The sequence below is a fragment of the Strigops habroptila genome, chromosome 4, assembly GCF_004027225.2.
Source record: "Strigops habroptila isolate Jane chromosome 4, bStrHab1.2.pri, whole genome shotgun sequence".
Classification (NCBI taxonomy): domain Eukaryota; kingdom Metazoa; phylum Chordata; class Aves; order Psittaciformes; family Psittacidae; genus Strigops; species Strigops habroptila.
In genome coordinates, this window is record NC_046358.1 from 26,635,250 (window position 1) to 26,649,838 (window position 14,589).

Here is a 14,589-nt window from a genome sequence, read left to right on the forward strand (position 1 = left end):
GTGAAACAGCTCATCTGAATCTCCAAAAGGGTTGCGGTGACCTGATATAAAGCGCTGACACTCAGCACCTGGCACGGGCTCTTTCTGTAAAACTGATTTCCAGTTTTTCTGTTTGTAGGTCAGTAGCACTTCACCTCAGATCTGGAAATAAACCTTACTGCCAACTTCTTGTTTGCAGAAATCACCTCTTAGTAAATGCATATTTCCCACTTCTCATTGCTAAAATGGCCTCGCATAAGAGCACAGGAATGGCCATATAGAGTAAGATAGAAAGTCCATCTCCCTTGTGTTTTGGGTCCAGCAGTGGCCATAAACAGATGCTTAGGAAACAAAAGTGTTAGAAATCATAATGTTCGACTAACAGAAGTTTAATCGGGTTTTAATCAATATATATATATGCGTAGTATTTAGCCTTATTAATTTAGTCGATTTGTGCTTTGTTAGTTTTGTTACTAGGCCAGAGAAGTCTGGTAACTAGGATGTGGACATAGGTGTATGAGACCGTTTAAGCAATATCCTTATAAGGTGATGGTTTGGTAGAAACAGTACTCTAAAGATTATTCAAGTAGAACTTTTAATTAAGATAGGAAACAAAGTTGCATACCAGAACCAGTCAAGGAGAGATAGAAGAATACTGGCACAATCGTTGGGACTTATCCAGGACTCTGAAAGGTGAAAAGGACATAGCGAGGAAGACGTCTTACTTCATCTGAGGAAGACTACTTACTTCATCCTAACGACCACCAGAAGGGGGCTGCGCAAGTGCAGAAACAACTGATGGCGTAATCAAGAGATGAAGCAATTTGTAAATACATATGCATGAGAAGATGTTGTAACCTGTTGAATATACATTAGATTGTGAAATCTCAACAGGATAAATTGCGGGTGCGTTGTGATGATCTTTGGAACCAGATTTAGGTGCATACCCCTGGTTCCCGGGGCCTCGAAATAAAGCACCACATATAACCTCCTTAGAGTGGTTATGTGTTCTTCTCTTGGCTAACAGTTTGGCGACCCAGATGGGACCTCACGGGCATTGCTGAGGCGGCTCGCGCATCGATTCAGCTCCAGCCGGCACTGAGTGATTCTCGGGGAGCCATCGACTGCAACCGACCTCCGGTGCTCTCGACGGACCAACGGCATTGGTAAGACGGTGCTTTATTATTTGGTATTGGTACCATTTCCTGTGGTCTGGTAAAAGCCTGCCTGTTAGACACGGCAAAAGCCGTGCGTGGTTGGGCTACAGAGCTCCAAGGAAAGCCTAGGTGCCGTCCGTCAGACAGTGGCGAAAGCTCTGCAGGTTCGGCAACAGTGGTCTGGTTTTATAAATTATTCGGTATATTTTTATATTTTGTGATTTAATTTGTCTGTGTTTAAATAAGCTTAAAATGCCACCGATACCAAAGTCATCGCCGTTAGGGTGTATTTTGAGTCATTGGAAGGAGGGATGGTTTGGACAAGAGATGCAAAAAGGGAAATTAATTGACTACTGTAATGTGTGGTGGACGCAATATGAATTAGAGGATCAAGTCCGCTGGCCGGAGAATGGAACTTTAGACTATGATACGATTATGCAATTAATGTTATTTTGCAAACGGGAAGGAAAATGGGACAAGGTTCCATATGTGGAACTATTCTTTATGTTAAGAAACAATGATGAATGGAGAAAGGCGTGTGGAATAATGGCTGTTAGTACAAAATCGAGTGAACAATGTAAAGGCTGTGTGGGTGAGAAGAAATGTATGGGATGCATGGCTGTGAATAATGTTTTGCAACATCAGAAAGATGATGATGATTCTGATTTGTTGATAGCCCCACCAGCCCCGTCCATCCCACCTGCTTTAAGAAGCAGGAAAGTAAGGGATGACAATGATGACGAGAATCTAGAAGTAGATAAAGGATCTGAATGGAGAAAAGAACGGGAATATCCCGTCACCCCAATTTCACATCGGACCCGACAGCGAGATATGCAGGGTAAAGAGGCAAGGATTCAAACGTCCAGTGTATTATAGGCGCCGCTCCGTCAGGGAGTAGGTACAGAGGGACCTGTGTATGTTAAGATTCCTTTTTCCCCGGGAGATTTGGTGCTTTGGAAACAATCTGCTGGGGCTTATGCCAAGAACAATAAATTGGTCAAAGTTATATAATGTCAGACAGGAAAGGACAGAATCTCCATCCGTGTTTTTTGAGTGACTTAAAGAAGTGGCCAGGAAATATACGGATCTTGATGTAGAAACAGAACAGGCTAAAGCTCAGCTGGCTCTAATTTTCTTAGGGCAATCTCAGGATGATATCAGGAAGAAGCTGCAGAAATTAGAGGGTGCTGAGTTACGTGATTTAGATAAGCTGCTGGAAACAGCTTGGAAAGTGTATAATAACCGAGAAAGAGACGGTGCTCAGAGGCAGCAGCAAAATTTATTGGCTATAATACAAGGCAGAGGACAAGGTACCCTAGGTAATAGGGGTAGAGGTAGAGGAATAATGCGTGGGCGAGGAAGGGGATTTGGAACACTTAATAATCCAGGGTCAGGATCAGGCAGATTAGGCATTAATCAATGTGCCTATTGTAAACAGGAGGGGCATTGGAAAAATGAATGCCCTCAGAGACTGAGACAGAACCCACAACCCGGATACCTCTTCGGGGAATCCGAGGTAGCTAAAGCCATGGTCCTGGGAGAATATGTGACTAGAATCGGAAAAGGGTGAACCACTAGTGGAAATAAGGCTGGGGGAAGAGGAGGTACAATTCCTAGTTGACACTGGTGCAACTTATTCTGTGTTAAATGACCTGTATGGGAAAATAGGGGATAAGACTACCACAATAATAGGGGCCACAGGGAGAGAGGAAGTGCGGCCATTCATGCGACCCCTGGAATTACGGTTTGGGGGAAAGGAATTGATACATGAGTTTCTATACATGCTGGACTGTCCTGTTTCCCTGTTGGGACGAGATTTATTATCAAAATTAAACGCCAAAATTACTTTTGAAAATGGAGAATTGATTATGCAGGTACCGGAATCACAATCTGGACAGATACTAGTGTTAAAGGACAGTCCAAAGGCCCGAATACCTAGAGAAGTAGAGGAAGCAGTGATTCCCCCAGTTTGGGAAACAGAAAGCCCGGGAAAGTCGAAGATAGCTCAGCCGGTAGTAGTGGAATTGAAGGAAGGGGCAGGACAGGTACGGATAAAACAATATCCCATAAAATTAGAGGCACGATATGGGATAGTGAAAATGATTGAGAAATTTTTAAAATTTGGAATTTTAGAAGAATGTGAATCAGAATATAATACACCAATTTTTCCAGTAAAGAAACCGAATGGTGAATACAGGTTAATACAGGACCTAAGGGCAATAAATGAAATAACAAAAGATATCTATCCGGTAGTGGCTAATCCATATACATTGTTGACATCTGTAAAGGAGAAATATAAATGGTTTACAGTAATCGATTTGAAAGATGCTTTCTTCTGCATTCCCCTTGACAAAAGTAGTAGGAAACTTTTTGCCTTTGAATGGGAAAACCCATACAATGGACGCAAAACTCAGTTAACCTGGACGAGACTTCCACAAGGATTCAAGAATAGCCCGACGCTTTTTGGAAATCAATTAGGGAAAGAATTGGAACTCTGGGTAACTCAAGGAAAAATTCAGGTACCAAGGACACAATATCTCTTATTGCAATATGTAGATGATATATTCATTGCAACTGAACAAGAATCACTGTGCATACAAGTAACAATAGAGATTCTGAACCAATTGGGACTAAATGGGTATAAGGTTTCGAGGGAGAAGGCCCAGATTGCCTGCACTACTGTAATGTATTTGGGCTGTGAAATCTCCCAAGGACAACAGAGGCTGGGAATTGATCGTATAAAGGCAATTTGTGCTATTCCAGAACCTCGGAATTTACATGAACTGAGAACATTCCTTGGAATGGCGGGTTGGTGTAGGTTATGGATATTGGACTATGGACTGATAGCTAAACCTTTATATGAGGCACAGAAATCTCAGACCTTCATTTGGGAAGGGTCCCAAAAGGAAGCTTTTAAGGAGCTAAAAGAAGCGTTAATAAAAGCACCGGCCCTGGGATTACCGGATTTGACCAAGGACTTCCAGCTGTTTGTGCACGAGAGACAAAGATTGGCATTGGGAGTCCTGACGCAGAGACTGGGGAGTTGGAAACGACCAGTGGGATATTTCTCCAAACAGCTGGATCCGCTAAGTGCTGGATGGCCATCGTGCCTACGAGCAGTAGCAGCAACAGTGACTTTAATACAAGAAGCAAGAAAATTGACTTTAGGAAAACATATTGATGTATATGTGCCACACATGGTAAGGACTGTTTTAGAACAAAAAGGGGGATACTGGCTATCCCCAAGTCGGATGATGAAATACCAGGTGGTATCAACTGAACAAGATGATGTGACTCTAAAGACAACTAACATGTTGAACCCAGCAGCTTTTCTAGGTACAAATACAGAGGACGGCATATTAGAACACGATTGTGTGGAGACGATTGAATATACATATGCGACGAGGGCCGATTTGAAGGATACCCCAATTGAGCAACCTGATCAGGAACTTTTTACTGATGGAAGCAGTTTTGTGGAAGGTGAGGTCCGTTATGCTGGGTATGCAGTAACCACACAAAACGCCCTAATAGAAGCAAAAGCTCTGCCCCAAGGGACTTCAGCACAACAGGCAGAGATAATAGCTCTCATCAGAGCTTTAGAATTGAGCAAAGGTAAGCAGGTAAATATATGGACAGATTCGAAATATGCATTCGGTGTGGTCCATATACATGGAGCTCTACGGAAGGAACGAGGGCTCCTGTCCTCACAAGGGACAAATATAAAATACCAAGAGGAAATTCTGAATTTAATAACGGCTGTGCAATTACCAGAACAGGTGGCTATCATGCACTGTAAAGCACATCAAGGAGGAAATTCTAAGATAGCCGAAGGAAATACATTTGCGGATCGGATGGCTAGATGAATTGCACAACAGGTACAGACTGTCATGGCCCTGGTACCAACAAAGGTAAGCCCATTACAGAATTATATGAATCAAAGACCAAGATACTCGGAAGAAGATGTTAAATTAGCTGAATTAGTAAAGGCTCGATTGAATCCGGAAGGATGGTACGTAACCACTACTGGACAAGTGGTGGTACCACCTGCCATCATGCGGACAATTTTACAAACCGAACATCAAAAATGTCATTGGGGGGCAGAGGCATTGGTAACATATTTAAAACGAGGAATAATCTCTACACAGATGTTAACAATGGCAAAATCCATAGGATCTAAATGTGAAATTTGTTTGAAAAACAATCCAGTAGTCAGAAGGAAAGTAGAAATGGGACATATCAGAGTAGGTATGGAGCCGGGTGACTATTGGCAAATTGATTTTGTGGAATTACCCAAGACACAGGGATATGGATACTTGTTAGTAGGGGTTGACACTTTTTCTGGATGGCCAGAAGCCTCTCCCTGTTGCACCAAGCAGGCTAAGGAAACAGTGAAATGGTTGTTGAAAGAAATCATCCCTAGATTTGGAGTCCCGTTGGGTATATCATCAGATAGAGGACCACATTTTACAGCAACTATAGTTCAGGGAGTCAGTAAACTGTTAGGAATATCCTGGAATCTTCATACCACATGGAGGCCACAGTCCAGTGGACAGGTAGAGAAGATGAATCAAACAATTAAGAGACAGATAAGCAAAATATGTCGGGAGGCCAAAATAAAATGGCCACAGGCATTACCAATAACCCTTTTAAGGATCAGAATTAAACCTAGAAGTGGGATGATGGTAAGCCCATATGAGATCCTGTTTGGAAAGCCATATGAGGCTCCCCAACCAAACCCACATGTACATATCAAAGGAACTCAGGATGTACATAATTACGTGTTATCTCTCAGTAGAACGTTGATCCGGTTGCGTAGCGCCCTAATCTGGAACCGACCGCTCTCATTGGATACTCCAGTACACGAGATCGAGCCAGGAGACCAGGTCTACGTTCGTGATTGGAGCAAGGAACCACTGAAGGAATGGTGGAATGGGCCATACCTGGTGCTGCTAACTACCTCCACCTCCTACTTATCAGGAAACAACTACATGAGTGAAAATACTTGCAGAAGATGAAGTATTTTCAAAGGGGGGAAATGTTAGAAATCATAACATTCGACTAACAGAAGTTTAATCGGGTTTTAATCAATATATATATGTGTGTAGTATTTAGCCTTATTAATTTAGTCGATTTGTGCTTTGTTAGTTTTGTTACTAGGCCAGAGAAGTCTGGTAACTAGGATGTGGACATAGGTGTATGAGACCGTTTAAGCAATATCCTTATAAGGTGATGGTTTGGTAGAAACAGTACTCTAAAGATTATTCAAGTAGAACTTTTAATTAAGATAGGAAACAAAGTTGCATACCAGAACCAGTCAAGGAGAGATAGAAGAATACTGGCACAAACACAATCGTTGGGACTTATCCAGGACTCTGAAAGGTGAAAAGGACATAGCGAGGAAGACGTCTTACTTCATCTGAGGAAGACTACTTACTTCATCCTAACGACCACCAGAAGGGGGCTGCGCAAGCGCAGAAACAACTGATGGCGTAATCAAGAGATGAAGCAATTTGTAAATACATATGCATGAGAAGATGTTGTAACCTGTTGAATATACATTAGATTGTGAAATCTCAACAGGATAAATTGCGGGTGCGTTGTGATGATCTTTGGAACCAGATTTGAGTGCATACCCCTGGTTCCCGGGGCTTCGAAATAAAGCACCACATATAACCTCCTTAGAGTGGTTATGTGTTCTTCTCTCGGCTAACAAAAGCACACCAGGACAAGCTTTTGTCTGGTGTGTCTATCTGTCTGATACTACATCTTAGCAACTCACAGCCTCCGACTGTTTTCACTTTAGGAAATTCATAAGCCAGATGCTATTGCTATAGATTTAATAACTCTCAAAGTATTTTGCTACCCTGAACTTGTCCAGCCTCTACCTCAGTTCATCTAAAGCTGAGCATCCTTCTCAGTCTGGCCTTGTACTGCCACTTAACAGTCAAAGTTGACCAGTGATTAGTGTCACATAAATCATCCTTGGGAGATAAGATCACCTCTCCACTGGAGAAAGGGAAGCATGGATTATTAATATCAACTGGCAATCTATCTTTTAGGTAGATTAACTTCAGTGAAATGAATCTCAGCATCAGTCTTGATGTCTCTGTTCTCCAAAAAGGTACAGTATCTTCCCTCTGCAGTCTTTTTTGAGATATTACATTAAAGGCTGTGAGACATCCAGACCCAACACTAGCAGGAGTTGTGAGGTGCCTGTGATAAACAGTAGGCTGAAGATGGAAAGCCTGCCATGCTTTCCATGCTTGGTCTATTTGTACATGCCTCTACAAAACACATATACACCAATCTACATCAGCCAAAACCTTCACCCATGTCACTGCCATTACAGTGACCTGCAGTTTGCTTTAGCCTCAGAGGGTTTCTATAGTTCTGTCAAAGCTGTGCAGAGCCTGAGCCACCCTCTCCAAGAGAAATGGGCGAGGAGGCCAGAGCAAAGGGTTAACTGGGAAACACAATGGTGAGGGACATGGCAGCAGCAGATGGCAAGGGGGGATGCCATAGCACTGTTTGGAAATTAAACTCTTTTCCTAGTGGCTATGTCAATATTGTTAAATAGTACTAATAGTACATCGCTTGCTAAATAGCTTCTGGGGCTGGTGATGAAAGAATACAAATAATTAAATAGCAACAGGCAGAAAACCAAACAGCAAAATGTCAAGTGGTAATGAGAACACCCACCGCGCTGAATACCTCCTACTGATATCCGAGAGGATGCTTTTAGGGTCATGAGGAGGAAAATAAGGCTCTTGAACAGTTAAGTGACATACTTTCCAGTTAGCAGAAAAATCCTATTTTATAACCAAAATGATTCACATGAAGGAAAAACAACATGTCGGGTACCAGTCACTGGTACTCTAAAAATTATAGCTTGCTTAAGTTGGATCACACAAAATCCATCATTAGCAATAACACTGTGCTGTTTCTTTGAGAATCAGGTTTCCATCATTTTTTCATAGTCAGCTACAGAAGCATAAAACTTAGTTACTCTACCTTATTGGGAACCCCAGCTTGGCACAGAGATTTGAAAGCACAGCTGAATCTTCTAGTAGCCATTTTTCAGAAATTAGGAAAACTCAGCAGCAGCTTGAACAACTGTGCTGCATCTTGGCCCTGGCCTCACCACACACCACTTTGGGAATGGGACGCTGAGAGATGAAATGTCACTCCAGCTCAGATGTTTTGTAAAATCCCTGCTGTTACTTCAGAATATTTAATTTTTTCAGTGTTTCTTTTGGCTTATATTTTAGAAAGCATATTTTTACATGCTGACATATTCTGAATATATAAAGTGGAATTATGATTTCCTTCTGCCCTGGCAGCATGTGATCACTGCAGTGCATATTTGTGTCTGAAAACCTTCTAGCTGCAATCACAAATCAATCTAACACAGTTGCCAAAGATGGCAACAACATACAGATTTGCAAAAGCATCACAAACACATTTTAATTCTTAAGCTCTTTTTAAATATATGTTTTGCACTAAAGACATACCCTAATATTGACCAATATTCTCCCCACACTAATTCTCTTGTGTCCCACAGAAACATGCATATATATATTCTCCTCATCTAAAGCATGCACTATTATGTAAATGAAGATGTCCTGGCTACTATTTATTTACTGATAATATCTAGAGAACCAAGTTCTTCTGTCCACCATTTGCCAGAATATCACCCTACTACTTACAATGCGAAGATTGGTTACACAGTGACAATCAGGACAGTTAGTCCATGTACACTGCAAGTAAATTAGTTTAAACGCATTAAGACCCCATAGAACCAAAATTAAAGGGCACCGAAGGCAATCCTATTTAATTTAATTAAATAGGCCTAATTCTGAAGAGGGAGGATCCATGCAAATGCTTTATGCAGTTAACTTCAAATTCTCATTTTAATTAATTCAGATCCCTGCTTCACCCTGAAATCACAGTCTCAGGTTGACAAGCTTAGGAGAAAGAGCTGCTTATTTTCAAAATACAGTTGTCAAAATGCTCATCCTAGCAGTGGCAATGGAAAATTTTAACTCTAACCTGGAAGCATCAGGATCTCATCTGTTAGTTTTAATCTTGTTAAACCCCCTCTCATCTATCAATTCTACCAATCTCTGCTTTTCTTCCAATTCATGGCATTCCTAGGACCTGTGTATTACTTCCTCTGCTTCTTTCCCAATTCATGTTAGGCTAGATATGATGTCTGTGTCCTTTTAGATGAGATCTCTGTTCAGAGTTGCTCTTTAGCAGTATTTCAGATGCCAGAGATTCAAGTTTCAGCCTTGCTGTTGAACCACACTAAGAGTTTCCTTGACTAACAGGTGCCTAAATATTCAGGAAGGAACATCTAAAGATGTTTCAAGATGTTCCAAGATGCTGCAGCAGACACTTCAATTCTGTGTTTGCTCTTGGCTGTAAAAATTTGTTTCCCTTACCTGAGGTGTTCCCATGGGGAACCAAGCTCAGCTAGATCGGTGACCCTAAGCACAGCTATCTCTCAAGAGCATATGAGCATACGAGCATACGGCTTGTGCAGACTGAAACACTTCTGGGTGGAGTTCTGCTGAATCAGCTGCAAGAAACAGTGTAAATAACTGCCATGAAGGTGTTTTCACCCTGGTTTTTTTCCTCTTGTATTTCTGCATAGGTAGCATGTAGATACTCTAATGATAAACATGCTGTGATTCCATTCCCACAACTTACATCTGCCCAGTAGTACATCTCTGACATAATTTTTTATTATTTCAAAGAACCCTACTGCTTTAAAACTGCTGTTGGATTTCATCTCCAAAGTGTGAAAGACTGAGAACAAAAGCCTTTTATTGCTGACAAGTCTCAAATGGAAACAGAGGAGTTTCTCATCCTAACACTGGGCCAAAGAATTCCTCCTCTTTTTACAGCCAATGCCAGCTATGCTGTATCAAGGAAAAGAGCAAGCTTTGTCAGTGTTGAACAGAAATGGAAACAACCTGTATGAAGAAGCTGCAATTCTAAGTCACATATAATTTAAATTGTGAATCTGTATACTCTAAATTGGAGGGGGTGGTGAATATCATATAAGCATGCAGAGCAGTCAAGCAGACATGGATTTGCCAGGCAGCAGCGCTAGCTGACCTCCCACATAACTAAAACAGCTGAGTCTAGCTTCCTATTGTGGACATCATGCTGAGGAAGTAGAAGATGCCTGGGTCCCGTTTACACATAATTATAACTTTCATGCTTCCCAGAGCACATGCACATAGAAATAAAAATACAAACAGAGGGAACCAGAAAGGGGGGTATTTATCAATATGGAAAAACTCAGTAGGAGGCTATAAAACTAACCATCAGTGTTATCATGAGTAGAAGCTATTAAAATCTGTTTACAATTTCCAAAATTGCCAAAACAAGGACCTTTTAACACCTTGTGTAGACATACTGGGAAATTCAGAGAGAACAGGGATTGCTTTAGAGATAAGAGCAACCTGCAGAGCTGTATCAGTTTAATACTCAACCTGATGCTGGAAGGGCTTCAAACACCAAGCTTCTGAGTTTAAACTCTTTAATTGTATGTGAAAAGAAAGAGGTGCTGATTATTCCACCTATTGGAGGGTTTCTGGCACAACCTTCTGATATTTTTGGCATTGGTAACTTCAAAGCTAAACTGCTGGATTTAACTGCAGTTATATGGCCTCCTGCTGCGATCCAGGCTGGCAATTCCTTTCTAGTGTCAAGTTCCTCTACTACAAGACAGGATAAAGAGGAAAAGTGTCACACATGCTGGTTGTAACAGCACTTTATATCTGCAAGATGAAAAGGCATGCCCATCATGAACAGAGAAGTCAAATAATGAGGTGTAAGTGGAAAACCAGAGCAGAGCTCAAGAGAGGGTGTGTAGGAAAAAACTTTCTCAAAGCGAGAAAGGGCTGCACAAGCCTTTCCTCCATCATCATCTTTGCAGCCATTTTAGTCTCTGCCAGAACGTCAGTGCCTCATTATCAATTTACTGTGGTGGCCAAGGTAACTTGGTAGCAGAGAAACGGGCTGACCTTCATATTCTTTTGATTTTCCCTCTGCTCCTTCTCTCTTAGCCTGACAAGATGTTTAGGCTATTCCCAGGGAAGGAAGGATGGGAACTGGTAGCCATTCACAGTAATGGAAGCAATGACACAATTTCAAAACTAGAACTATTTCTAGATGAAAAATTGTTTAAATCACTAGACTTCAGGCATGAGCAAAAGCAGTGATTTTGTAAATCACTGTATCCTTTAGTATTCAGTAATCGGGATGCTTCTCACAAACGCTATAAGAAGTTCAAGGGGCAGGTGTTGCAGGCTAGACCTAGAAGGATGTGACATTCTGGAATCATCTTATTCCTCTAGAGAAAAAATACTTACATACAAATTCCTCTATGTTGCCTAAGCTGACCACTCTTCAAACCAAAACCCAGCAGCAATAAAAAAATCTTGCCTGCTAGCTCCAATTCCTGCTAGACATCCCATGAAAAATTAATTGGATGAGGTTTACCAAACCACACTAAAGACATACTATAGCTTAGCTCTGTTTCATCAGAGAAATTATTTACTACTCCATGCAGACTCAGAAGCCTTCAAACTATACATCTGATTTATTTTACACAGTGATGGTTGTACTACAAAGACAAGTTGGGATACATTTGCCTATTGAGGGAAGTAATTGCTACCACTGCAGCTGTGCTGTACCTAATGATACGATATAAATGCCTTATTTTCAGCACCTTTGAGATAGCCGCCTGGAATCTGTCTTCAAATACGAGAAGACAAGAGTCAGGTCAGCCCCCCATCATAATACAAACCCACTGTGAAAAAATTATTGTATGATAACTTCCAGAGATTAATTCTCTCATGGAAAATACTTGCAGACATCCAATAGAAAGCCTCAGAATGGAAATTAAACCAATTTAATAGTCTCAACTTATTCCATAATTATTATTTTCTTTAAGTTTTTATATGCTATCAGACTCCCTGAAAAAACAGAGGAGAAAGAAAACTGGTAATGATGTATGGAATTTTATTTTGGCTATATGTCTTTTTAATCCAATTGTTTTCCTATTTATTTTTTTCTTTCCCTTTCATTCTCATGCTGCATTACATTTGACAAGCGAAAAATGGGGGAGGGCTTAGATATGCTGACAATATTTGAGGTATATCTCTCACGTCTTTCTTATGGCTATTTCTGTAAACCTTTTGCTTACTTACTTGGCACGTAGTTCAAGGCACACAACAAGCCTGAGAGTCAACAAAACCAAGGCATTCCAGTTGAGATGGCCAAAAAAAGGAGAAAAAGCTCACAGTGTTAGTCCTCCTCATGTCTGGATACCAGCATGAAGGTCAAGTAGAGCATACAGAGCAGCTTCTAGGAAGAAGAGAGGACTGCAAAATGTTATCCCGCCTGCGTATACTTCACTTGATAGAATACCAACATCTGGTACCTTGCCATATGTCTTGATACCATCAGGCATATCAGGCTCAATATATGGCTCTAACAACCTATAGACTGCACATCCCCCTCAACTTGCTCTGTAATGTTTCAGTAGTGGTTTATCACTGAAGGAAACACACAGTTTGCTTAAAAAATAATCCTATTCTCTTGCATTTTGTCTCATGAGTGAGCTAATCACACAATACACAAGAAAACAAAAATTAGAAGGTAGAAAATGTTTACAATTTCTTAATTTCTGGTATTTGAAAAGTAGTATTCATCATGCTAAGAAAAGTTTCTTCCAAAATAACTATTAGTTGAATATCATGGAGAGACTAAAAGTTTGATCATGCGTATATCTTGAGTGCTTAAGAACTCAGTGCCACCTGGCAACTATTTCACAACTGTTTCAGCTGCCTTCTAGAATTTACTGTTCCCAGAGCAGAGCCCAAGGAAGAGAAGGAACATGTGTTTCTCATCCACTTCGGTGCAAATTCAACAGGCATAATGTGAACACATTTCACAAATGGCTTAAAATAAGCCTCGTTCACTTTGCTTTGAAGTACACGAGGAGCCCCTACACAGGACATGTCACTGCCTCTTTATAGAGGGACAACAGAAACCTTCATCAATGCGTGAGAATGGCCATCATCAGAGCCAAATATTCCATATGTTCTCACAAGCCCAGATTCTCACAACCCAGGTTTTGCTCTAGTTCTGAGACCATCAAGGGATGATTAAGTGTGGCTGAACTAGACATCAGCTGATGGCATCTTTTATCACGCCAAATACAAACAGAACAGCCAAGCCATCTGTGTTTGTGTGCTTATGTGTAAGATTGTTCAAAGAGTTCAGAGCACATTACAGAAAAATATAATAAATTTTACACTGATTCTTTCTCTCTAGATAACGTGTCTATCTATGTGTAGGCAAAATAGCACCCCTTAACGGCTATATATAGAGGATAGGCACAAATCAATGTATAATTTATTATACTTCTATTTGTAATTCGATATTTGTGCTTTGAACTCTTGCAGTTGGTGGGGCTGCAGAGGATAATTAAAGACATGAATATGTAACAGCTTTCCTCAGAAATGAACTTTTTCCTACCCAAAAGTGATTTCTGTAAAAGCTTTTTCAGTTATTCTTGTGTTATGCAAGGCTGAGAAGGGAACAAAGAAAATAAAGTAAAAAATGTAATGTATTTGCACTTTCCTCCCATTTTATTCAGTGGAATCTGAATTATGGAATCACTGCTGGCCTAAGAGAGCTGGAAGAGTTCAGAAAGAAGGAGCAATTTGGTGGCTTTTAGAAGATGCAACTTTGCACTCCCCTGGTGTCTTAAGTTCTTAGGGTTTGGAGCAATGTTTCACAAGTACAGAAACAGGAGAGAACTGTTATTGTGTCTGAGCATGACAGCTGTCCCTGAGCCTGACACAATTCAGGTACAGAAGAAATAACCACCACCAGAACATTGCAGGAGTTGACAAGTCTTTTACATAAAGAGTGTTGAAAAGTAACCAGAAAATGGGCTGGCTCCAAGGTCAAGCAGGTTTTCTCCACAGCCTCCCAGCCAAGGTAAACACCCAGAGTCTTCTGCAAACTTGAAGTTCAGAGCCCTCTCAACAAAACAGGTAAGTGATACCTTGGTGCTTTAAGAGACCAGGTTCAGACTGAAGCCAGACAAGTACATCCACATATTCTGAGACCGATTCTCACTTGCACATGTACATACATGATTACATACATAATTTTGTGGTAGTATCTTGCGCTTACAGATGTGAGTTTAAAATAATCAATTTGGACAAAAGCAGTCTAAGATTGAGAATAAACTTCAACTACTGGAATGCAAAAAGTAAGCTAAAATATTAGGTAAGTGAACACCACCAAAATACAAATCTGTTGTGTTAAGCTCTTAGTACAAGTCATACAAAAACAGTTGCAGATAATGCCTGGCAGAAGAGTAACGCTCTTGGCTACAGATCTTACCACGTGCATCTGTAAC

At 40.8% G+C, this 14,589-nt stretch overlaps 1 protein-coding gene and 1 long non-coding RNA gene across 2 annotated transcripts in view; one reads left to right on the forward strand and one right to left on the reverse strand.

Moving 5' to 3' along the window:
• The window catches only part of C4H14orf132 (chromosome 4 C14orf132 homolog), a 45,520-nt gene that overhangs the window by 8,660 nt on the left and 22,271 nt on the right, over positions 1-14,589 (reverse strand). The window lies entirely within an intron of this gene.
• LOC115606924 lies at positions 337-6,814 on the forward strand. The gene is made up of 2 exons (XR_003991050.1): positions 337-1,145; positions 5,929-6,814. It is a non-coding gene; the product is annotated as an uncharacterized LOC115606924 (long non-coding RNA).